Source organism: Trachypithecus francoisi, unplaced genomic scaffold (assembly GCF_009764315.1).
Source record: "Trachypithecus francoisi isolate TF-2019V2 unplaced genomic scaffold, Tfra_2.0 Contig00025, whole genome shotgun sequence".
In the NCBI taxonomy this organism is placed as follows: domain Eukaryota; kingdom Metazoa; phylum Chordata; class Mammalia; order Primates; family Cercopithecidae; genus Trachypithecus; species Trachypithecus francoisi.
In genome coordinates, this window is record NW_022680462.1 from 638,502 (window position 1) to 661,381 (window position 22,880).

At 44.6% G+C, this 22,880-nt stretch overlaps 2 protein-coding genes and 1 non-coding gene across 13 annotated transcripts in view; 2 read left to right on the forward strand and 1 right to left on the reverse strand.

The window, feature by feature from the left end:
- CCNY (cyclin Y) overlaps window positions 1-1,003 on the reverse strand; it is a 331,884-nt gene extending 330,881 nt beyond the window's left edge. The window contains exons 1-2 of the mRNA XM_033223581.1: window positions 876-1,003; window positions 108-215 (exon numbers count right to left, since the gene is read on the reverse strand). The gene's annotated coding sequence lies outside the window, so the exon portion shown is untranslated. The remainder of the gene's footprint in view (window positions 1-107; window positions 216-875) is intronic.
- The window catches only part of LOC117093088 (translation initiation factor IF-2-like), a 119,594-nt gene that overhangs the window by 90,942 nt on the left and 5,772 nt on the right, over window positions 1-22,880 (forward strand). For 8 of the 11 annotated variants that reach the window (XR_004442295.1, XR_004442951.1, XR_004442186.1 and 5 more), the window contains 2 exons: window positions 10,643-10,766; window positions 18,598-18,717. The exons of 1 other annotated variant lie outside the window; for it this stretch is intronic. The gene's annotated coding sequence lies outside the window, so the exon portion shown is untranslated. Of the gene's footprint in view, window positions 1-2,057; window positions 2,148-3,354; window positions 3,481-10,642; window positions 10,767-18,597; window positions 18,718-22,880 lie in introns of those variants that run through there. 2 more of the 11 variants (XR_004443075.1, XR_004443024.1) reach the window with 2 other exon arrangements.
- Window positions 17,761-17,870, forward strand: LOC117083277. Its single transcript, XR_004437035.1, has one exon. It is a non-coding gene; the product is annotated as a U6 spliceosomal RNA (small nuclear RNA).

The following is a 22,880-nucleotide window of genomic DNA, read 5'->3' on the forward strand; positions in this document are numbered from 1 at the left end:
CCACAACCCATTGCCTGTTAAAACACAAAGCATTTATTAGAAACAAAAGGTTTTTCTAGGAAGGGAAATATTTTTTAGCACTGGGAAATGACAGGGTCAAGGCTTACCTGGTAGCAAAAAGCTCTGGGGCGGTGACTTCCAGTCCTAGTTCAGCTCTTGATGTCGATTTGACTGGAGGAGACTTGGGTTCACTGCCCGATTTCCTGGCTGTGAGCCTAGAAGAGCAAGCCCCTTGCTTTTCCAAGGAATCCAGAGTGTGGCACATAAAGTGATGGTGAAATAACAGCCTTGCTGTTTGTGACAGTTCCTGCACCCCTTCTGATGGCCCTGCCATTCAGATTATTCACCACTTGTTTATTCTCACTTTCTTTCTTTATTTTTCTTTTCTTTTTTCTTTTTTATTTATTTATTTATTTATTTTGAGACAAGGTCTCACTCTGTCACCCAGGCTGGAGTGCAGTAGTGCGATTCTAGCTCACTGCAGCCTCAAACTCCTGGGCTCAAGTGATCCTCCCACCTCAGCCTCCCAAGTAGCTGGGACTACAGGTGTGCACCACCATGCCTGGCTAATTTTTAAATTTTTTGTAGACACAGGGTCTCACTATGTTGGTCTTGAACTGCTGGGCTCCAGTGATCCTCCCACCTCAGTCTCCTAACGTGCTGGGATTACATGCATGAGCCACTGTGCGTGGCCCTATTCTCAATTTCCACACCTTCTCTAGATCGTGCCCTGTTCCCTGACCTCCCAAGTCTCCTGGCTGCAGTCTCCGCTAGTGCACCCACCGAGCAAGCTTTTCACAAACATGACTCCTGACTCCCCAGTTCCCCTCCTCCCCGAGCGTTCTCAGGCCTGGCTCCTGTTGCACAGAGCTCACCTCCATGCCTCTGCCCGTGCTGTTGCTAGACAAGCCCCCCAGCCAGGTGGCTCTCAACCTGGTGGCCTCAGTGTGGTCTTCCCGGCATGAGGCTCACATCTCTCCTGACTCCCACCCACCCATCCCTCCCAGGGGCACCCCGTGTGCACTGTAATAATGCCCCTTGTGTGTCATCACTAGGTCATGGCCCTCCTCAGGGCCTGGGTCTTCCCTAACTTCCTTCGAGTTCCTAGTGCTCTGGGCACAGTGCACCATCTCCTCCCCGCTCTAACCCCCATGATAATTAGAGGTGAGACTTGTCATTCTTCAGTGGTTTGGCCTGTAAATTTGGGTTGACGAAAGATGAGTTGAATGGAAAAAGGACACAGGTTCAGGAAACCTAGAATACCCTGAAAATCCTGATTTTTATCCTCAACCTCAAATATCTTATTTCACACATGTCTAAAGATCAACTTACTTCCCAAGGTTTTTCTGGCTAAATAGATTCCTTTTTTCTTTTTTCTTTTTTTTTATTTATTTATTTATTTTGAGACAAGGTCTCACTCTGTCACCCAGGCTGGAGTGCAGTAGTGCGATTCTAGCTCACTGCAGCCTCAAACTCCTGGGCTCAAGTGATCCTCCCACCTCAGCCTCCCCAAGTAGCTGGGACTACAGGTGTGCACCACCATGCCTGGCTAATTTTTAAATTTTTTGTAGACACAGGGTCTCACTATGTTGGTCTTGAACTGCTGGGCTCCAGTGATCCTCCCACCTCAGTCTCCTAACGTGCTGGGATTACATGCATGAGCCACTGTGCGTGGCCCTATTCTCAATTTCCACACCTTCTCTAGATCGTGCCCTGTTCCCTGACCTCCCAAGTCTCCTGGCTGCAGTCTCCGCTAGTGCACCCACCGAGCAAGCTTTTCACAAACATGACTCCTGACTCCCCAGTTCCCCTCCTCCCCGAGCGTTCTCAGGCCTGGCTCCTGTTGCACAGAGCTCACCTCCATGCCTCTGCCCGTGCTGTTGCTAGACAAGCCCCCCAGCCAGGTGGCTCTCAACCTGGTGGCCTCAGTGTGGTCTTCCCGGCATGAGGCTCACATCTCTCCTGACTCCCACCCACCCATCCCTCCCAGGGGCACCCCGTGTGCACTGTAATAATGCCCCTTGTGTGTCATCACTAGGTCATGGCCCTCCTCAGGGCCTGGGTCTTCCCTAACTTCCTTCGAGTTCCTAGTGCTCTGGGCACAGTGCACCATCTCCTCCCCGCTCTAACCCCCATGATAATTAGAGGTGAGACTTGTCATTCTTCAGTGGTTTGGCCTGTAAATTTGGGTTGACGAAAGATGAGTTGAATGGAAAAAGGACACAGGTTCAGGAAACCTAGAATACCCTGAAAATCCTGATTTTTATCCTCAACCTCAAATATCTTATTTCACACATGTCTAAAGATCAACTTACTTCCCAAGGTTTTTTCTGGCTAAATAGATTCCTTTTTTCTTTTTTTCTTTTTTAGATGGCTCTGTCACCCAGGTTGGAGTGCAGTGGTGCATTCTCAGCTCACGGCAACCTCCGCCTCCTGAGTTCAAGAGATTCTCCTGCCTCAGCCTCCCGAGTAGCTGAGATCACAGGCGTGTGCTACCATGCCCAGCTAATTTTTGTATTTTTAGTATAGATGGGATTTCACCATGTTGGCCAGGCTGGTCTCGAACTCTTGACCTCAGGTGATCCACCCACCTCGGCCTCCCAAAGTGCTAGGATTACAGGCGTGAGCCACTGTGCCTGGCCAGATTCCCTCTTTTTTTAATCAATAAACATTTCACAATGCCACAAACACCATGAACTAAAAATATCATTTTAGCTTAGTATTTGTCCTTATACTATCGCATTTTATATTTGGGAGGTGAAATGGCTTGGATCTGTGTCCCCGCCCAGATTTCATGTCAAACTGTAATCACCAGTGTTGGCGGTGGGGCCGGTAGAGGCGATTGGATCATGGGGCAGAATGGCTTACCACCAACCCTTTGGTGCTAGTTCTCGCAAGATCGGGTTGTTTTAAAGTGCATGGCAACTCCCCTCTCTGGCTCATGCTCCTCTGGCTGTCACTTTCAGTTCAAAAATGAACTAATACAAGAGGGTATCCATATAATTCATTATCGTATATGGAAGCAGTAACATCCCACTAATGGGGCATCATAGGGAGGGGATACATCCCCTCTAAATGACATTTCTGGATAAATGAAAATGACCACCAGTCCTTTGAAAATTTCACTTTTTTTTTTTCTGAGACGGAGCCTCGTGCTGTCACCCGGGCTGGAGTGCAGTGGCGTGATCTCGGCTCACTGCAACTTCCGCCTCCGAGGTTCAAGCCATTCTCCTGCCTCAGCCTCCTAAGTAGCTGGGACTACAGGCGCCCGCCACCATGCCTGGCTAACTTTTCGTATTTTTTTTTTTTAGTAAAGACGGGGTTTCACTATGTTGGCCAGGCCGGTATTGAACGCCTGACCTCATGATCCACCTGCCTCACCCTTCCGAAGTGCTGGGATTACAAGCGTGAGCCACTGTGCCTGGCTGAAAATTTCACCATATTTGATGGAAGTCTTGGTTTTTTAAACAACAAAATTAGGTATGACAATACTTACATAATTGAGAATCAATGGATGTCTTTCTGAAATAGATAGATGCCTGCCTCCTTGTACAATGAAAAATCAACGTAACTTTTTTCATGGCATCTCCAAAACACCACTGAAAGCCTCGTGATTGAATATTGTAATAATCTAGTACTAATTTTGCTTCCTGGAATTCTTGCCTCTCAGTAGTAGATTGCCAGATGATACTTTGTCCTGTTGTTTTACTTGCTAACACCTCCTAATGTACTGCTGCTCCTTGGCACCATACCTGGAAACCAGATCACCAAACTTAAGAGTTAGAAACATGCTCGCGGACGGTGGGGGAAAATGTAAAATGGTGCAGCCATTATGGAAAGCAGTATGGCGGGTCTTCAAAAAGTTAAAAACGGAATTACCACATGATTCAGCAGTGTCACTCCTGGATATAAACCACCCCCCCACCCTGAAAAATTGAAAGGAAGGTCTTCAATATTTGAACATCCATTTTCATACCAACATGATTCACAATAGCTAAAAGATGGACACAGCCCACGTGTCCATCAATGGCCAAATGGATAAAGAAAAGGTGGTATATCCATGCAGTGGAATATTACTCAGCCTTGAAAAGGAAGGAAATTCTGACATGCCACATAGATGACCCTTGAGAACACTATGCTAAGTGAAATAAGTCAGTCACAAAAGGACACATACTGTGTAATTACACTGATATGAGGTACCTTGAGTTCTCTTGTCTTCACAGAGATAGAAAGTAGAAGGTGGTTTCCAAGGACTGAAGGGAGGAAAAGTGGGGCATTGCTGTTTAATGGGTATAGAGATTCAGTATTGCAAGATAAACTAAACTGTACACTTAAAAATGGTTAAGATGTTGGCTGGGCGCGGCAGCTCACAACTGTAATCCCAGCACTTTGGGAGGTCAAGGCAGGTGGATTGCTTGATCTTAGGAGTTCAAGACCAGCCTGGCCAACATGGCAAAACCCTGTCTCTACTAAAAATACAAAATTAGCCAGGCGTGGTGGCATGTGCCTGTAATCCCAGCTACTTAGGGGGCTGAGGTGGGAAGATCACTTGGACTTGGGAAGTGGAGGCTGTGGTGAGCTGAGATTGCCCAACTGCACTCCAGCTTGAATGACAGAGTGAGAACTTGTCTCAAAAAACAAACAAACAAATGAAAAAAAAACAAAAAGAGACATTAAATTTTAAGATGTTAAATTTTATGCTATGTGTATATTGCCACAATTAAACATAAATTTTGAAAAAGAAGTTAGCATACATTAATTCATTCAAAAAACATTTCTTTTGTGTTTATTATATATCAGACTCTGTTCTTGGCAGCAGGGATGAGGGGCTGAACAAAACAAAGTTTTGGCTTTCATAGAACTTGTGTCCTAGTATATAGTATATGATAGCAGACATAGCTTTGCTGTCCATCCAATCAAGTGCATCATTTCAGGTTATTGGTTTTCATAAAATAAATGTATTACCCAGAAAATCTGCAACTTGACCCATTTCAATGACTAATATATCTGAAGTTTAAATATCTTAATTCTAAAACAGCATAATGATTACAATGTTTTAAATCAGGCCAGGCATGGTGGCTCACAGCTGTAATCCCAGTGCTTTGAGAGGCTAAGGCAGGAAGTTTGCTTGAGCCCAGGAGTTGGAGGCTGCAGTAAGCTATGATCATGTCACTGCACTCCAGCCTGGGTGACAGAGCAAGACTCTGTCTCTAAACAATAACAAATAAATTTTAAAAATTGATCTATCTCTAATCTCTTTTGGATGTGGTTTTGTTGTTGTTTGTTTTGAGACAGAGTCTGGCTCTATAACCCAGGCTGGTGTGCAGTGACACAATCTTGGCTCACTGCAGCCTCTGCCTCCCAGGTTCAAGTGATTCTCATGTCTCAGCCTCCTGAGTAGCTGGGATTACAGGCATGTATCATCATGCCCGGCTAATTTTTTGTTGTTGTTGTTTTTAATTTTGAGACGGAGCCTTGCTGTCCCTCGCCCAGGCTGGAGTGCAGTGGCACGATCTCAGCTCACTGTAAGCTCCACTTCCCAGGTTCATACCATTTTTTCTGCCTCAGCCTCCCAAGTAGCTGGGACTATAGGTGCCCACCACCATGCCAGGCTAATTTTTTTTGTATTTTTAGTAGGGACGGGGTTTCACCATGTTAGCCAGGATGGTCTCTATCTCTTGACCTTGTGATCCATCCGCCTCAGCCTCCCAAAGTGCTGGGATTACAGGAGTGAGCCACCGCGCCCAGTCAATTTTTGTATTTTTAGTAGAGAAGGGGTTTCCTCTGTTGGCCAGGCTGGTCTCGAACTCCTGGCCTCAAGTGATCCACCTCACAAAGTGCTGGGATTACAGGCGTGAGCCATGTCTCCCAGCCTGCAATGTCCTAATTTTTAACCACAGATGATCACACGGAAAGTTATTTTAGAACAATTTGTTTATCAGTTAGACTGCCAGCTAAGTCATCTTCTACTAAAGTTACTTCAGGCACTGAGAAATATTTTCCATTGGTTTTTTTTTTCTGATGTTTGTGGAGAGTTAGAGTGGCCCCAAAGGATGACCTCCAGATAATAGGGACATGGCATATATCCTAATCAAGAATGTGAGTGCCAAGAGGTTTGTTTTTCTTTGCTTGGATTTTAATAACTACTGGCTAAACATCAGACATAAGAAAGTACTTAAGGCCGGGCATGGGGACATGCACTTGTGGTACCAGCTACTTGGGAGGCTGAGGCAGGAGAATTGCTTGAGGCCAGGAGGTTGAGACCAGCCTGGGCAACATAGCCAAGCCCTGTTTCTAAAAAAAAAAAAAAATTTTTTTTTAATTAGCAGGAGCTGGGTGTGGTGGCTCATACCTGTAATCCTAGCAGTTTGGGAGGCTGAAGTGGGAGGACTGCTTGAGCCCAGGAGTTCAAAACCAGCCAGAGCAACAAAGTGGGACCTCGTCTCTACAAAAAAAAGAAAAAAACAAGTGTGCTGGCATGTGCCTGTAGTCCCAGCTACTCAGGAGACTGAGATGGGTGGATCACTTGAGCCTGGCAGGTTGGGGCTGCAATGCGCTATGATCATGCCTGTGAATAGCCAATGCACCCCAGCCTGGGTGACAAAGCAAGACCCTGTCTCAAAAAGAAAAAAAAAAGAAAAGAAATTAGCAGAGTGTGGTCTTGTGCATATAGTCCCAACTACTGGGGAGGCTCAGATGGGAGGATCACTTTCAGCCCAGGAGTTAGAATCTGCAGTGTGCTATGATCACATCTGTGAATAGCCACTGCACTACAGCCTGGACAACATATCAAGACCCCATCTCTCTTTAAAAAAAAAAAAAAAAGGTACTTGATGAAGCCAGATTGGCTATGACACTAAATAGCATTGTAAGGGATATTATTGGGATATTCAATATATAATGTGCTTGGATCCCCCAACACATATATGACCTTTCCCTATTCTGTTGGCATCATGCATCTGCTTCAGGCAGGATTATAATTTTTGTGTCAAGAAGGCAAGGCCAGGCGCAGTGGCTCATGCCTGTAATCCCAACACTTTGGGAGGCCGGGGCAGGTGGATCACCTGAGGTCAGGAGTTCAAGATCAGCCTGGTCAACATGGTAAAACTCCATCTCTACTAAACACAAAAAATTAGCCTGGCGTGGTGGTGCACACCTGTAGTCCCAGCTACTCAGGAGGCTAAGGCACAAGATCAGGCCACTGCACTCCAGCCTGGGAGACAGAGTGAGACTCCGTTTAAAAAAAAAAAAAAGAAAAAAAAAGGCAAAGAGAAAGAGTAAATGTTTGATTTTGCAAAATAGGCTTTTGAAGAGATAGGATTTTCTAAATTCCAAGTGTTCCCACTTTATTCAAATTAAATAATTAATTAAAAATCTTTTTTTTTTTTTTAGTGAAATAGGGTCTCTGTCACCCAGGCTGGGGTGCAGCAGTGCAATCATAGTTCACTGCAGCCCCCAACTCTTGGGCTCAAGTGATCCTCCTGCCTCAGCCTCCTGAGTAGCTGGGACTACCAGCATGAAACACCATGCCCAGCTAATGTGTTAACTTTTTGTAGACATATTGCACAGCCTGATGTTGAACTTGTGGCCTCAAGGATCCTCCTGCCTTGGCCTCCCAAAATGCTGGGACTACACGTATGAACCACCACACTAGGCCCTAAATGCTTTTTTTTCTTTTTCTTTTTTGAGACAGACTCTCACTTGGTTGCCCAGGCTGAAGTACAGTGGCATGATCTCGGCTCACTGCAACCTCCGCCCCCCAGGTTCAAGCAATTCTCCTGCCTCAGCCTCCTGAGTAGCTGAGATTAAAGGTGCACACCACCACGCCCAGAAAATTTTTGTATTTTTACTAGAGACAGGGTTTCATCATGTTGACCAGGCTGGTCTCAAACTCCTGGCCTCAAGTGATCCGCCCACCTCTGCCTCCCAAAGTGCTGGGATTACAGGTGTGAGCCACTGTGCCTGGCCTCTCCCTCTTTATGTTTTGAGACAAACTTGGCTGGGTCATAGATTGTTATAATGGCCTTATTTTTTTGTTGTTGTTTGAGACAGAGTCTCACTCTGTCGCCAGGCTAGAGTGCAGTGGTGCAATCTCGGCCCACTACAACCTCCACCTCCCTGGTTCAAGCGATTCTCCTGCCTCAGCCTCCCAAGTAGCTGGGATTACAGGCACGTGCCACCACACCCAGCTAATTTTGGTATTTTTAGTAGAGATGGGGTTTCACCATCTTGACCAAGATGGTCTCGATCTCCTGACCTCATGATCTGCCTACCTCGGCCTCCCAAAGTGCTGGGATTGCAGGCGTGAGCCACCATGCCCAGCCTAATGGGCATTATTTTTAAGCAATGGATGATCCTTTGAAAAAAATTTAAAGGAAAACAGCAATTTACTTCAAACCAGAGTGCAAGGGAATTCGTGGAAGCAGAAAGGAAAACAGGAAGAGCCTTTCCCTTCCACGTCTGAGAACAGAACTTTTCTCGTCTAGCCAAAGAATGCTGGGTGGGGAGGATGTCCCATGGGGAGATGTCTGATGGGTCAAGAGGACAGATTTTGGAGATTTTCTACAACTTGCCTGGTGTTTTTCTCAAAGACTCAGTAACCACCTTTGGAATTACATTCGTGTTTATAATTTTAAGTTCAACGCATTACATAATCAGTGTCAGAATTCATTATTCAGGTGGCTCCTGTGAGCCTGCACCTGACGCTCCACTCCTACCCCCATCTGGCTTCCCTGGCACATGGAAAAGTTTAACGCAAAGGATTCTTTCCTTGAAGAGCACGCATTGTTACTTTTTAAAAAGCATTAAATGTGTTATGTTGTTTTAAGGAAGTAAGAAACATTTCTTTTAGAGAAGTGATTACATCTCATATAGGGCTCATTTTGGGATCATGATTTAAGGCAAATCCAGACTGAGCACGGTGGCTCAAACCTGTAATCCCAGGGCTTTGGGAGGCCGAAGCAGGCGGATCACTTGAGGTCAGGAGTTCAAGACCAGCCTAGCCAACATGGCGAAACCCCGTGTCTACTAAAGATATTAAAAGTCACTACTAAAAACAGAAAAAATTAGCCAGGGGTAGTAGCACAAGCCTGTAATCCTACTCAGGAAGCTGAGGCAGAAAAATCGCTTGAACCTGGGAGGTGGAGGTTGCAGTGAGCCGAGATTGCGCCACTGCACAACAGAGCGAGACTCCATCTCAAAAAATAAAAAAAATTAAAAAAATAAAAGAAAGAGAGAAATTCACTGGATTTAGGATGTCATTTCGGTTTCTTTATCAATTTGGCTCCCTCTAGAGGTCAGTTAGCAAATTTTAGTCAGCGCGACTTAACACCTTCTCCCTCTTTTAAAACAGAATAATTTCTCCTAGGAAGGTTATGGGGGAAATGATTGAAATTTATTAATAGAATCTATTTTTTTAGCAAACATTATATTTAATTTTTGCTTAAAATTACTAAGGCTGCCAGGTTTACCAAATAAAAATACAGGACACCCAGTAATATTTAAATTTCAGATTTAAAAAATAAGTTTTTAACCTAAGAATGTCCCAAATACACTAATCTGGCAACTCTGTGTATCTCTATATATCTGTATATAGAGACATACACTATATATTACAGTATTTTACTCCTTATTTGTTGAATGAGGATTCTAAGGATCAAAACATCCAACTCCAGCCTCTCATTTTCCCACATTCTCATAGCCTGTTCTTGCTTTTTCATTCTAAGTTTTCTTCTAAGATCTCAAAAGAAATCAGATCATAGGTCTGGTCAGATAACTTGATTTTAAGCTCCAAAGATCCTGAGATACTGAAGGAAACCAAAATATTTCACCCCAAAATATCCTTTGCTGACATATTTTGAGATAGTTCTTCAGAGAGCCAAGCAGCCCTGCAAAGCTGTTGTCTGCGTGGAACTTTGCATCTGTAAAGCAAACCTGCATCCTTGCAGCCAGGCTCTCTGAGGTCCTCCCTGGTCCAGATCTAGGAAAGATGAACTGAGAGTCTGACATCTCTCAAGATCTGAAAGGAATATTTCCCACCTCTTCTCTCTGAGGGCTGCTATCCGTGAGGTTTCAGCTGCATAACAGGACCACCTTTGCTAGCCAGGCATCCTCTTCTCTCCCATCCATAATCTATTTTGCCACCATCACCTGACTTACCACCATAACCTTTCTGAGGCCATGCTCTGAGGTCCCATTCTTTCTGTAATCTCAAAATGGTAGAAAAGTCTGGGCCCAGTGGCTCACGCCTGTAATCCCAACACTTTGGGAGGCCCAGGTGGGTGGATCACTTCAGGTCAGGAGTTCAAGACCAGCCTGGCCAACATGGCCAAATCCCATATCTAATAAAAATACAAAAAATTAGTAGGGTGTAGTGGTGGGGTAATCCCAGCTACTCTGGAGGCTGAGGCACAAGAATCACTTGAACCTGGGAGGTAGAGGTTGCAGTGAGCCAAGATGGCGCCACTGTACTCTAGCCTGGGCAACGGAGCGAGACTCCGTCTCAAAAAAGAAAAAAAAGGCAGAAAAGCTTCTGTGCTCCACTGGGAAGCTGGGGTAATCGCTCTGTGATTTTCCCCTGTGCGTGTTAATAGATTTGCATGCTTTGTCTCTTAATAATCTGCCTTTGTCTGTTGATGTTCAGCAAAGCTTCGTGAAGTTTCCCTTGGCCCCTATAGTGTTGGCGTCACAGACAGGATACTAAAGCTGCTCTACTTTTCTGGAAGCCACAGTCGAGGGAACCCAGGACCTGTCAAAGCATCAGAAGGGTAAGAAATTCCTACCAGCCAGCCTCCCGGCCTCTCTCCGTGAAATCCAATCAAGCAGACAGCAGAAAGCACTGTTTGTCTCTTTCCCCTTTCCTAAAATCTTGATTAACTGGAGAAAAGGATTTGTGTGACTAGTCTTGGGTTAAGTAGCGATTCTGGTGTACTTTTAGGCATGAATATTCATATCGTCTGATCCTTTTTCTCTCAGAGTCTTTTCCATTCTATTTTGTTATGGATCTGTCATAAAGAGGGGTGCCATAGGGTAGAACATGGACCTAGAACCCCCAGAAGCGCACTGTGCCAGCTGGTCCTGCAGTTTTTTTGTTTGTTTGTTTGTTTTGAGATAGAGTCTCGCTCTGTCACCCAGGCTGGAATGCAGTGGCGTGATCTTGACCCACTGCAAACTCCGCCTCCTGGGTTCAAGTGATTCTCTTGCATCAGCCTCCTGAGTAGCTGGGATTACAGGCATGCACCACTGTGCCTGGCCAATGAGTCCTATTTATAAGGTGCTTTTGTTGTCTCAACCTTGCTGCCTGGTTAGTCCTGGGAAAGTCCAATCCCAGGAGGGCCTGCCTGGTGTCACAGCTTAATAGGTGTGTGACTGGCGGGCCCCCACAAATTTGTGGGATACTAGAGGCACTGTATGTAAAAACCATCCTTTATCATCTGTGGCAACAAGAACCTTTTGCTGCCTTAGTCTATTCCTGGGGGTGAATTTGTGAGGATGGGGATCGTTGAGGCTGCCTGTTCTATGCCCTCTCTAAGAAGCACCTCTTGTTTATTGGTAAAAACTTAATTGAAACCTGGAAAATTACCTCCTGGGCATTCCATGAAGAGGTTTATTAGATTGAGTTGCTATTTGTGTAAGTACATCTCAGGAAATTCTTTTTCTTTTTTTTTTTTTGAGACAGAGTCTCGCTGTGGCACCCAGGCTAGAGTGCAGTGGCTCGATCTCGGTCCCCTGCAACCTCTGCCTCCTAGGTTCAAGCAATTCTCCTGTCTCAGCCTCCCAAGTAACTGGGATTACAGAGACGCACCACCATACCCGGCTAATTTTTGTATTTTTAGTCGAGACAGGGTTTCACCATGTTGGCAGGCTGGTCTCGAACTCCTGACCTCGAGTGATCCACCCACCTCGGCCTCCCAAAGTGCTGGGATTACAGGCTTGTGCCACCGTGCCTGGCCACATCTCAGGAAATTCTAATCATCAGTGGCCAAAAGATTGATTCTTTAAATTACAAAGGCCCCGTAAACTAAAACTATTTTAGAGACCTTTCATTCCAAACAAGTGCCTTATTTGTGTTTAAGGAAAGATCAAATTAAAAGAAAGGCACTAATAGTATCATGGCTAGCCTTAGACATTTTCCTAACAAAAATTTCAGAACAAAAATCTAACAGAAAACAAAATTAAAATCCTTTGTACACTCAAACTGCCTGCTTTGGATTCCTTGCAGAATTTGTAGTGGCAGCCACTCCACCTTGTGGCCTAGGAGTTAAAATTCTGTGCTTTCACCACTGTGGACTGGGTTTGATTCCCAATTAGGGAGCTACTTCCTTTTGGTTAAAAGGTTCAAAACCCAAAAATATTGGCTGTTTTTCCTAGTTGAAATCTGATAATAAGAGATTATTATCTCCTATTATTATCTCAGTAAGGGCTTCAGCTATGTGAGACAGATAAACTTTAACCTGTTCCATTTACAGAGACACAGTTTAATCCACCTGTCCTTTTAAACTAGTGAGTTTTACCAGTCTCATGGCTATAATTTTGAAATCAAAGCTGTAAGGCCTTTATTTACTTCTGCGTGTTTTTTTTTTCTTTTTTTTTTTGTTTGAGACGGAGTCTCACTCTGTCACCCAGGCTGGAGTGCTGTGGCGCTATCTCGGCTCACTGCAAGCTCTGCCTTCCAGGTTCAAGCAATTCTCCTGCCTCAGCCTCCCGAGTAGTTGGGATTACAGGCACCCACCACCACACCCAACTAATTTTGTATTTTTAGTAGAGATGGGGTTTCTCCATGTTGATCAGGGTGGTCTTGAACTCCTGACCTCAGGTGATCCACCAGCCTTGGCCTCCCAAAGTGCTGGGATTACAGGCATGAGCCACCGCGCCCAGCCATCTGCATGTATTTTTATATACACATGTTTGCTTGTATATTGTCTACATGGTGCCAAATTTACTTATAAATAAATTAGCATTTATAAATTAAGTAAATGAGCCCAAATCATTTTCAAATTCATGCAACTTTAATAACCTTTGATAAATAAAGCCAGTTTTAATATTGTTGGTACAATAAAATAAAAACATCGTCTGAATTTAATTTAGACATTTTGCCTGAGTTTAGACGGGTTTATACTGTCTCCATGATGTTTTAAGGTTGTAAACCTGTTAACAGCTTCTGTAATTTTTATTGTTGTTGTTGTTTTTGAAACATAGTCCTGCTGTGTTGCCCAGGCTGGAACACTATAGCCTTGGCCTTCCAGGCTCAAGTTATCCTCTCACTTCAGCCTCCCGAGTAGCTGGGACTACAGGTGCATGCCTCCATACCTGCCTAAATTTTTTTTTTACTTTTTGAAGGGATGGCATCTCCTTATGTTGCCCGGGATGATCTTGAACTCCTGGGCTCAAGAGATCCTCCTGCCTCAGCCTCCCAAAGTGCTAGGAGATATTTTTGAAACTTGCTTGATTTGTCTGTGACTTTATGACTTAGGTTTGGAGCCATTTGATTCTGGAGTCTACACAGTGGCCATGGTGCGGCCTGGGACCCACGTGTGTCTGCAGTGCCTAGGCCCATCTTCCCTGGCTCAGCAGGATTTCCTGGCCATTCTGGGAAGGGTTGGGTCCTCTGGGTATTGTCTTTACAGCTCTGGCCTCTGTCCTGGGTGCTGCCCCTGAGACATAGCAATTAAAATGACTTACTCCCTAGGTTTTTCACTGAAAAATAGGGCTACTAAGAGTTAAAAGTATAGTTAATATACAACTAAAAGTAGAACTGAGAGAAACACTTCTGTATACAGAGTGTATAAGAAAAGTATGTGTTTTTGGTAAGGAGGGCGATAGGAAAAGCATGAGAATGTGGTTTTTGCTACAGGAAAAGTAATTTTGTCTAGTTTAGATGAATAGATATAGAAAGTTGGGGGGAAAGAATGAGAAAACTTGGAAGAGGTTATAAAAGGTAAGCAGAAATCTTACTTTGTGTGGTCAAAGTTGATTGAAATTGGATGCATCTGTTTATAAGGCTTTGTTGAAATTGGCCTAACTATTAATAATACACTAATGCAGCATAACATGGTAGCTCACGTCTGTAATTCCAGCACTTTGGGAGGCCCAGGCGGGGAGATCACTTGAGTCCAAGAGTTTGAGACCAGCCTGGGCAACATGGAAAAACCCCGTATCTACTAAAACTACAAACATTTGCTGGGCATGGTGGTGCACCTCTGTAATCCCAGCTACTTGAGAGGCTGAGGCAGGAGAAACGCTTGAACCCGGGAGGTGAAGGTTGCAGTGAGCTGAGATCGCACCGCTACTCTCCAGCCTGGGCAACAGAGCAAAACTCTGGGTATTGTCTTTACAGCTCTGGCCTCTGTCCTGGGTGCTGCCCCTGAGACATAGTAAAACAAAACAAAACACTAATGCAAAAGTAGAAGTTGGTTTTCTCTTTTGAATGAGATTTTCGTGTAGTATTAATAAAAGCAAAAGGTTTTGTTTACCTTTGAGATCAACTGTAAAAAAGGGGAGAAGGAGAGACAGATTCTGTTGGTCTTATGCTATTTTATTAGGTCTTTTGATCGTTTGAAAAACTGAGTGTCTCTCTATCAAAGAGTAAAGGTTTTTGCTTTTTGAAATCTGAATTATCACTTTAGCTAAATGAATATTACTTTGCAGTGACCTGTACTCCTGTTTTGATCAGGCGTTTTAAACCTTTCGTATTGGATAAACATCCCAAAGTCAAATTTTAAATTCTAAAATTGTCCTTTTAACCTCGAACTAACTTTTAGAGGCTCCAAAAAGGACCCCTGGGAGTCCAAGAGAGATGTGTTAGGCTTATTTACTATGTAAATAATTATATGGGAAGCACTGTTAAATGAGAAATGGCATTTAACCTTCTTTGAGTTATATTTATATAAATGTATTATCAATATGTGCTCCAAAATTGTATGAGATTCCTAAAATTCTTATGTGTCTCAGTATTTGTTATCAGTCATAAATATCATTATTATGTCAATTTTTGGTTTTTATTTTTGTTTTTAAGAGACAGAGTCTTACTCCGTCACACAGGCCAGAGTGCAGTGGTGTGTGTCTTGCCCAGACTGGTCTTGAACTCCTGGCCTCAAAGGATTGACCTGCTTCAGCCTCCCAAAGTGTTGGGATTACTGGTGTGAGCCACTGTGCATGGCCAATGATTATGTTTTTTGTTTCTTTGTTTTTGAGATGGGGTCTCACTCTGTCGCCCAGGCTAGAGTGCAATGGCGCCATCTCGGCTTACTGCAACCTCCGCCTCCCAGGTTCAAGCGATTCTCCTGCCTCAGCCTCCCAAGTAGCTGGAATTATAGGTGCCCATCACCAAGCCCAGCTAATTTTTGTATTTTTAGTAGAGATGGGGTTTTACTATGTGGGCCAGGCTGGTCTTGAACTCCTGACCTCAGGTGATCCACCCACCTCGGCCTCCCAAAGTGCTGGGATTACAGGCGTGAGCCACTGCACCTGGCCCGTATTATGTGAGACTGTAGTATGCTGCAGCACTGTGCAGGCCTGAGTCCCTGGTCACAGTGGGTGAGGAAAAGAAGAGCCTCTACTGAAGCAGTTCTCAGCCCTGTCAGGGTATCTTAGTCCACTTTGTGTTGCTTATAACAGAATACCTGCAACTGGGAAATTTCTAAAGGAAAGGAGTTTACTTCTGCCACCCAGACTGGAGTGCAGTGGCCGGATCTCAGCTCACTGCAAGCTCCGCCTCCCGGGTTTACGCCATTCTCCTGCCTCAGCCTCCCGAGTAGCTGGGACTACAGGCGCCCGCCTCGTCGCCCGGCTAGTTTTTTGTATTTTTAAGTAGAGACGGGGTTTCACCGTATTAGCCAGGATGGTCTCGATCTCCTGACCTCGTGATTCGCCCGTCTCGGCCTCCCAAAGTGCTGGGATTACAGGCTTGAGCCACCGCGCCCGGCCAGGAGTTTACTTCTTACAGTGGAGGCTGAGAAGTCCAAGGTCAAGGGTCAGCACCTGGTAGGAGCCTTCTTGCGGGTGGGGACTGCGGAGTTGTGAGGGTGTCGCCCGGTGGAAGGGGCTGCGTGTGCTAGCTCAAGGCTCTCTTCCTCTTATAAAGCTACCAGTGCCACTCCCACAATAACCATTAATCCATTCATGGGTTCACGGGCTAATCCATTCATGAGAGCAGAGCCCTCATGACCCAGTCACCTCTTCCCTGCCCCTCAAGACTGCCACATTGGGGATTCAGTTCCAACACCTGGCATTTGCCAGACACATTCAACCACAGCACTGGGTAACAGAATTGTCTGTAGAGCTTTGTAAAAATACATGTTTCCTAGAGTTTCTGATTGAGTAGCACAGGCTTCAGGCACAAGTCTCTCTGGTTTCACTCCTATACAGAGGTGCTTCCTCTGTCCTGTTCGTGTGTGTTTAGAAATCTAACAGATGATTCCTGACAATACTCATTACTGCTGGTTCCCATCTGAATGTGTTTGGGCATCCTGCCACCAGTACCAGTTAGTGACAATTCTAAATCCATTTAATATTCTGAATGTGTGGCACCAGAAATTCCTTCTTAAATCTCTTTTGCTTCTCTGCCTCAGGGGCTGTCATTACTGCAACATTTTGTGGAAAGTTCCAAAGACAGATAAGAAAGCTATCTTCAGTTCCTGTCCTGCCTTCCCTATAAAGTATCTGATTTCTGAATTTTTCTTTTTTTTAAAGAGAGAGGGTCTTACTCTGTTGCCCAGACTGGAGTACAGTGGTGCAATCATAGCTCGCTGTGACCTTGAACTTCTGGCCTCAAGTGATCCTCCTGACTCAGCCTCCCGAGTAGCTGGGACCACAGGTGCATGCCACAATGCTTAGCTAATTTATTTATTTATTTATTTATTTATTTGAGATAGAGTTTCGCTCTTGTTGCCCAGGCTGGAGTGCAATGGTGCGATCTCAGCTCACTGTGACCTCTGCCTCCTGCATTCAAGCAATTCTCCTGTCTCAGCCTCCCCCATTACAAGCATGTGCCACCACACCTGGCTAATTTTGTATTTTTAGGAGAGATGGGGTTTCTCCATGTTGGTCAGGCTGGTCTTGAACTCCCGACCTCAGGTGATCCGCCCAACCCAGTCTCCCAAAGTGCTGGGATTACAGGAGTGAGCCACTGTGCCCAGCCTGCCTGGCTAATTTTTTAAATAGAGATAGTGTCTTGCTTTGTTGCCCAGGCAAGTCTCAAACTCCTGGCCTCAAGTGATCCTCCCACTTCGGCCTCCCAAAGCTCTGGGACTACAGGTGTGAGCCACTGTGCCTGGCGTGGTGTCTTCTTACCTCAAATGGGAGCTTTGTGATTGCTTGATAGCCAGGCTCATAGTAGAACCACAGGCTCCAGAGGTTCCCATTCCATGGGAAAAGCAGAATAGGGTCTTAATCAATCCATATGTGACTGTCAAGGATCCCTCCCCCCCCACAAAAGTTGCCAATTTCTCTTTTAAAATTAGTGCATATTCTAGACCTCGGTGGTAAAATAGGGAGAGACTCCAATGAGATACCTCCCCAAAATTCACAACAAAATAAAGAGGTGGTTTAAAAGCAGCAAAATAATGCAGTGGCAATTACAAAAGGTACTTGTGGATAGGGCATGGAGGGATTGGTCTTACTTATATCATAATCTTAAAAAATTCCCATCAAGAGTAAGAGTGATGTGGGAGAGTCCCACTATCCTCTTGACCAAGCAGGTTCTAGGTGCTCCTGACTCATCCCATTCCCACTCCTAGCAGCAGTATAAGGGGAACAGATGTCGTGCTCACCTCAGCAGCACGTATACTAAAATTGGAATGATACAGAGAAGATTTGCGTGGCCCCTTTAAAAATATTTAACAAAAAGGCAGGGCGAGGTGGCTCACGCCTATAATCCCAGCACTTTGGGAGGCTGAGGCAGGCAGATCACTTGAGGTCAGGAGTTCGAGACCAGCCTGACCAACATGGTGAAACACCATCTCTACTAAAAATACACAAAAATTAGCTGGGTGTGGTGGCACGCGGCTGTAGTCCCAGCTAATCAGGAGGCTGAGGTAGGAGCATTGTTTGAACCCGGGAGGCGGAGGTTGCAGTGAGTCGAGATCACGCCACTGTACTCCATCCTGGGCAACAGAGCAAGACCTTGTCTCAAAATAAATAAATAAATAAATAAGAGGAACGGAAGTGAGTGGCGGTGGGGAATTCCTTAAGAATCACCCTAATATACCCAACAAGAAAGAGGCGGGCCACACAGAGACATAGGAATCCAAGGATGAATTTTGCACAAGAACAGAAATCACGGCGTTCCACTTGCCATTTTGTTTGGTCTCTCCGGGTTGGGAGGAAAGCTGGAGAACGTGGTTCCAGTTTTTGGCATCTATGGAGATAATCGTATTTTTCCTTCTTAACAAATGAATATGAGTTCTATTTACAGATTTCTTAACATTTTTGCATTACAATTTTTTTTTGAGTTTTTGTGTTCCTAAGGTGAATCTCACTTAGTTGATCTATATTACTATTTAAATGTACTTTTAAATCATCTTTATGAATATTTTATTCAGAATTTTGGCTCTCATATTTAAAAATGAAATTGGTCTGTAATACTTTCCCCCTCTCCAGCACCTGGATCCATGGGCTTGGCAGCCACAGTGATCATGGACTTCCGGCTAAGTCCTAGAGTCATTTATCTCTGAGGATGTCAGGAGAAACCCCAAAATGTCATCAAGACACTGGCTGCAGGTAGGCCTCCTGTTTCTGCCACTGCTCCTACCGCCACTATTTGACCGTAAGTTCCTGCCATCAGAGTTGGCGTGCACATGCACGCAGACTCACATTCACACTTTGTGAGCTGTGAACAAGTAGGTTCCCAGGGAAGCCTTTATCACACAGCAAATCCCACCTAACACTTCCACCTCCCACAAAAAGGAGCCCTGGGAGTTACAAAATTCTCTACTCTCTAATTAAAGGGAGTGTTCAAGTTCTTCAACCCTGGGGGCAGCCAATGCTCAGGCTCTAGGCAAGCAGCTTCCACCCCAAGCACACCGATAGATTTCCCAACAGAAACAGGTTCTTTTTTTTTCCTCTCAAAAGTATTCTGGTGCCAGCTACAAAAAATATATAAACTTTCCCACCTTATAATAGTAGCTACAAAATAAATGTATGTGTTTTCAACGTATTTTAAGGAGATATGATATTAACATTTGGGTATATTTTATCTACAGAAGGGATTGTACTCGGTGTTGTCAATCCTTTACTTAATATTTTTTAAAAAACTACAGATAGGTTGGGTACGGTGGCTCACACCTGTAATCCCAGTACTTTGGGAGACTGAGGCAGAAAGATCACTTGAGGCCAGGAATTCAAGACCAGCCTGGCCAACACAGCAAGATCCTATCTCTACAAAAAAAATTTAAAAATTAAAAAAAAACTATAGATAAAATCTCAAATGCATGCTCTATTACTTCACAGGTGGTGGTGGAGTCTGCAATCTGCAGTCTTGTGAATAAACATACCCCAACCGACATTCAAAATAATGGGACCAAAGGTAAAACTGAATCACTAAAATCACAGTACAGATCTGCTTAGGTCAGACTCCACAATGCGGAAGCTGTGTCAGTTAGGAGTTGCATTCCTCTAGGAGTAACAGAAACCTCATGAGAGTGGCTTGAATACTAGAGTTTATTCTCATATAACAGCTCCGACATAGGGGGCCCTTTCAGGAGCCAGTATGGCGGCTTCACATAAAAGCCGCGCTGGAGTTCTTACGATGCTGTTTCTGCCTCTCCATCCTCAGAGTGTGACCTGTCATCGAGGTCACCTTGTAATTTAGGACGGCCTGGATCCTCCTCAGCCATCATGTTTGCAAGCTAGGCAGCAGAGAGGACAAAAGTGAGCAGAACTGGCTTTTTTTTCTTCTTTTGGAGACAGTCTCACTCCTTCGCCCAGGCTGGAGTGCAGTGGCGCTGTCTGGACTCACTGCAGCCTCTAACTCCTGGGCTCAAGGGATCCTTCCTCCTCAGCCTCTGGAGTAGCTGGAACCACAGGCACCCACCACCACACTCGGCTAATTTTTGTATTTTTAGTACAGAAGGGGATTTGCCACGTTGCCCAGGCTGGTCTTAAACTCCTGGCCTCAAGCAATCCACAGTCCTCGGCCTCCCAAACTGCTGGGATTACAGGCGTGAGCCATTGCACCTGGCCTATAGTGTTATTTTAGGAGCGTAAAACTAACACAAATGGTATAACTCTTAGATCAGTTTGCAGTTTTTTCTTATGGGAAACACGGTCCAGCATTGATCCTTTGGATCCACGGAGCTGTAATTCATGCATTTGAACTGTTGAATAGCATTCCTTTGTACGAATAAGCTACAGTTACCCTTCTTTACTGAAGGACACTTAGGTTGTTTCCAACATTTTCTTTTATCTTTTTTTTTTTTTTTGAGGCAGAGTTTTGCTCTTGTCACCCTGGCTGGAGTGCAGTGTTAAAATCTCAGCTCACTGTAGCCTCCGCCTCCCAGGTTCAAGCAATTCTCCAGCCTTGCCTCCTGAGTAGCTGGGATTACAGGCATGCGCCCAGCTAATTTTGTATTTTTAGTAGTATTTTTAGTAATTTTTTATTTTTAGTGGCCAGGCTGGTCTCGAACTCCTGATCTCAGGTGATCCACCGGCCTCATATTCCTAAAGTGCTGGGATCACAGGCGCCCGGCTAAAATTTTCTATTATAAACATTGTTGCAGTAAACAGTCTCCTTGTATCAGCCTCCTTATTTGAGAGTCTCTCAGATATAAACCTAAGAGGTCTCCCAACAAACCTACCTCTTCAAGGTTGATAGATAGCGACCAATTTCTCTATAAAGATGCAATTTACATTCCAACTAGTAGTGTGTGAGTCCCCATTCCTCCCTATCCTCCCAACACTAGGTGGTATTATAATTTTTCACCCATCTGCTGAATATGAAATGATAATTATTGTTTAACTTCATTTCCTTAAAACAAGAAAGATTCAGCATATTTTCCTGTTTATTCATTGCTTTTTCCCTTTTGTAAACATTCAGTTTTCACCCATTTTGCATGTGGATTGTTGTATTTTTCCTTATTAATTTATATTAGTTCTTAAGGCCGGGCACGGTGGCTCACACCTGTAATCCCAGCACTTTGAGAGGTCACAGTGGACAGATCACTTGAGGTCAGGAGTTCGAGACCAGCCTGGCCAACATGGTGAAACCCTGTCTCTACTAAAACTACAAAAAAAAAAAAAATTAGCTGGGCATGGTGGCGGGTACCTTTAGTCTCAGCTACTGGGGAGGTTGAGGCATGAGAATTGCTTGAACCTAGGAGGTGGAGGTTGCAGTGAGCTGAGATCGCACCACTGCACGCCAGTCTGGGCAACAGAGTAAGGCTCTGTCTCAAAAAAAAAAAAAAAATTAGGCTAGTTCTTGTTATATCTAGATAATAATCCTCTGCCAGTTTTATGTGATGAAAATATATTCTAGTCTGTGGTTATGGTGTTGTCATACAGCAGTTTTCTTTTTTAACATAGTTGATCTCTACCTGACTTTTCTCTATTGTTTGAGCTTTTCAATAATTTTTCAACAAATCTTAATCCTGATATAGACATTCTTCTAATTTCCTTCAAAAGTTTTAAAGTTTGATTGATAGAATGTATTTTTATTATTTATTTATTTATTATTTATTTATTTTTGAGATGGAATCTCGTTCTGTCACCCAGGATGGAGTGCAGTGGTGTGATCTCGGCTCACTGCAACCTCTGCCTCCTGGGTTCAAGCGATTCTCCTGCCTCAGCCTCCTGAGTAGCTGAGATTACAGGCACACACCACAACACTCAGCTAATTTTTGTATTTGTAGAGATGGGGTTTTACCATGTTGGCCAGGCTGATCTCAAACTCCTGACCTCAAGTGATCCACCCGCCTCAGCCTCCCAAAGTGCTGGGATTATAGGTGTGAGCCACTGGACCTGGCCAGAATGTATTTTTTTTTTTTTTTTTTTTTTTTTTTTTTTGACACGGAGTCTCGCTCTGTCGCCCAGGCTGGAGTGCAGTGGCCGGATCTCAGCTCACTGCAAGCTCCGCCTCCCGGGTTTATGCCATTCTCCTGCCTCAGCCTCCCGAGTAGCTGGGACTACAGGCGCCCGCCAACTCGCCCGGCTAGTTTTTTCTATTTTTTTTTTTTTTTTTTTTTGAGACGGAGTCTCGCGCTGTCACCCAGGCTGGAGTGCTGTGGCCGGATCTCAGCTCACTGCAAGCTCCGCCTCCCGGGTTCACGCCATTCTCCTGCCTCAGCCTCCCGAGTAGCTGGGACTACAGGCGCCGCCACCTCGCCCGGCTAGTTTTTTGTAGTTTTTTTAGTAGAGACGGGGTTTCACCGTGTTAGTCAGGATGGTCTCGATCTCCTGACCTCGTGATCCGCCCGTCTCGGCCTCCCAAAGTGCTGGGATTACAGGCTTGAGCCACCGCGCCCGGCCAGAATGTATTTTATTAAATGAGGTATGTGCCTCATTTAATTTATCATGTGCATAAGCAGTTATCCAGCACCGTTTATTAAACAGTCTGTTATTTTCCTCCTGGTTTGTAATGCCAGCTCTATACATACCGTACTCAGCAAGTGGTTGTCACTCCTTTCTGTTTCATTGGTCTCCCACTCTGCATCTGTTCCATATTACTCAAATCACAATCGTTTTCTAGAAAGTCTTGATACCTGGAAAGCAAGTTTCTCTCCTTATTCTTCTAAGTCAGTTGACTATATTTTACTGTGTTAGTCTCCTGTTGCTGTTACAACAAATTACCACAGACTTAGGGGGTGAAAACAACACAGGTTTATTCTCTTGCAGCTCTGGAGCTCTGTGTTCCTCCTGGAGGCTCTTGGGAAGAATCCATGTCCTTGTCT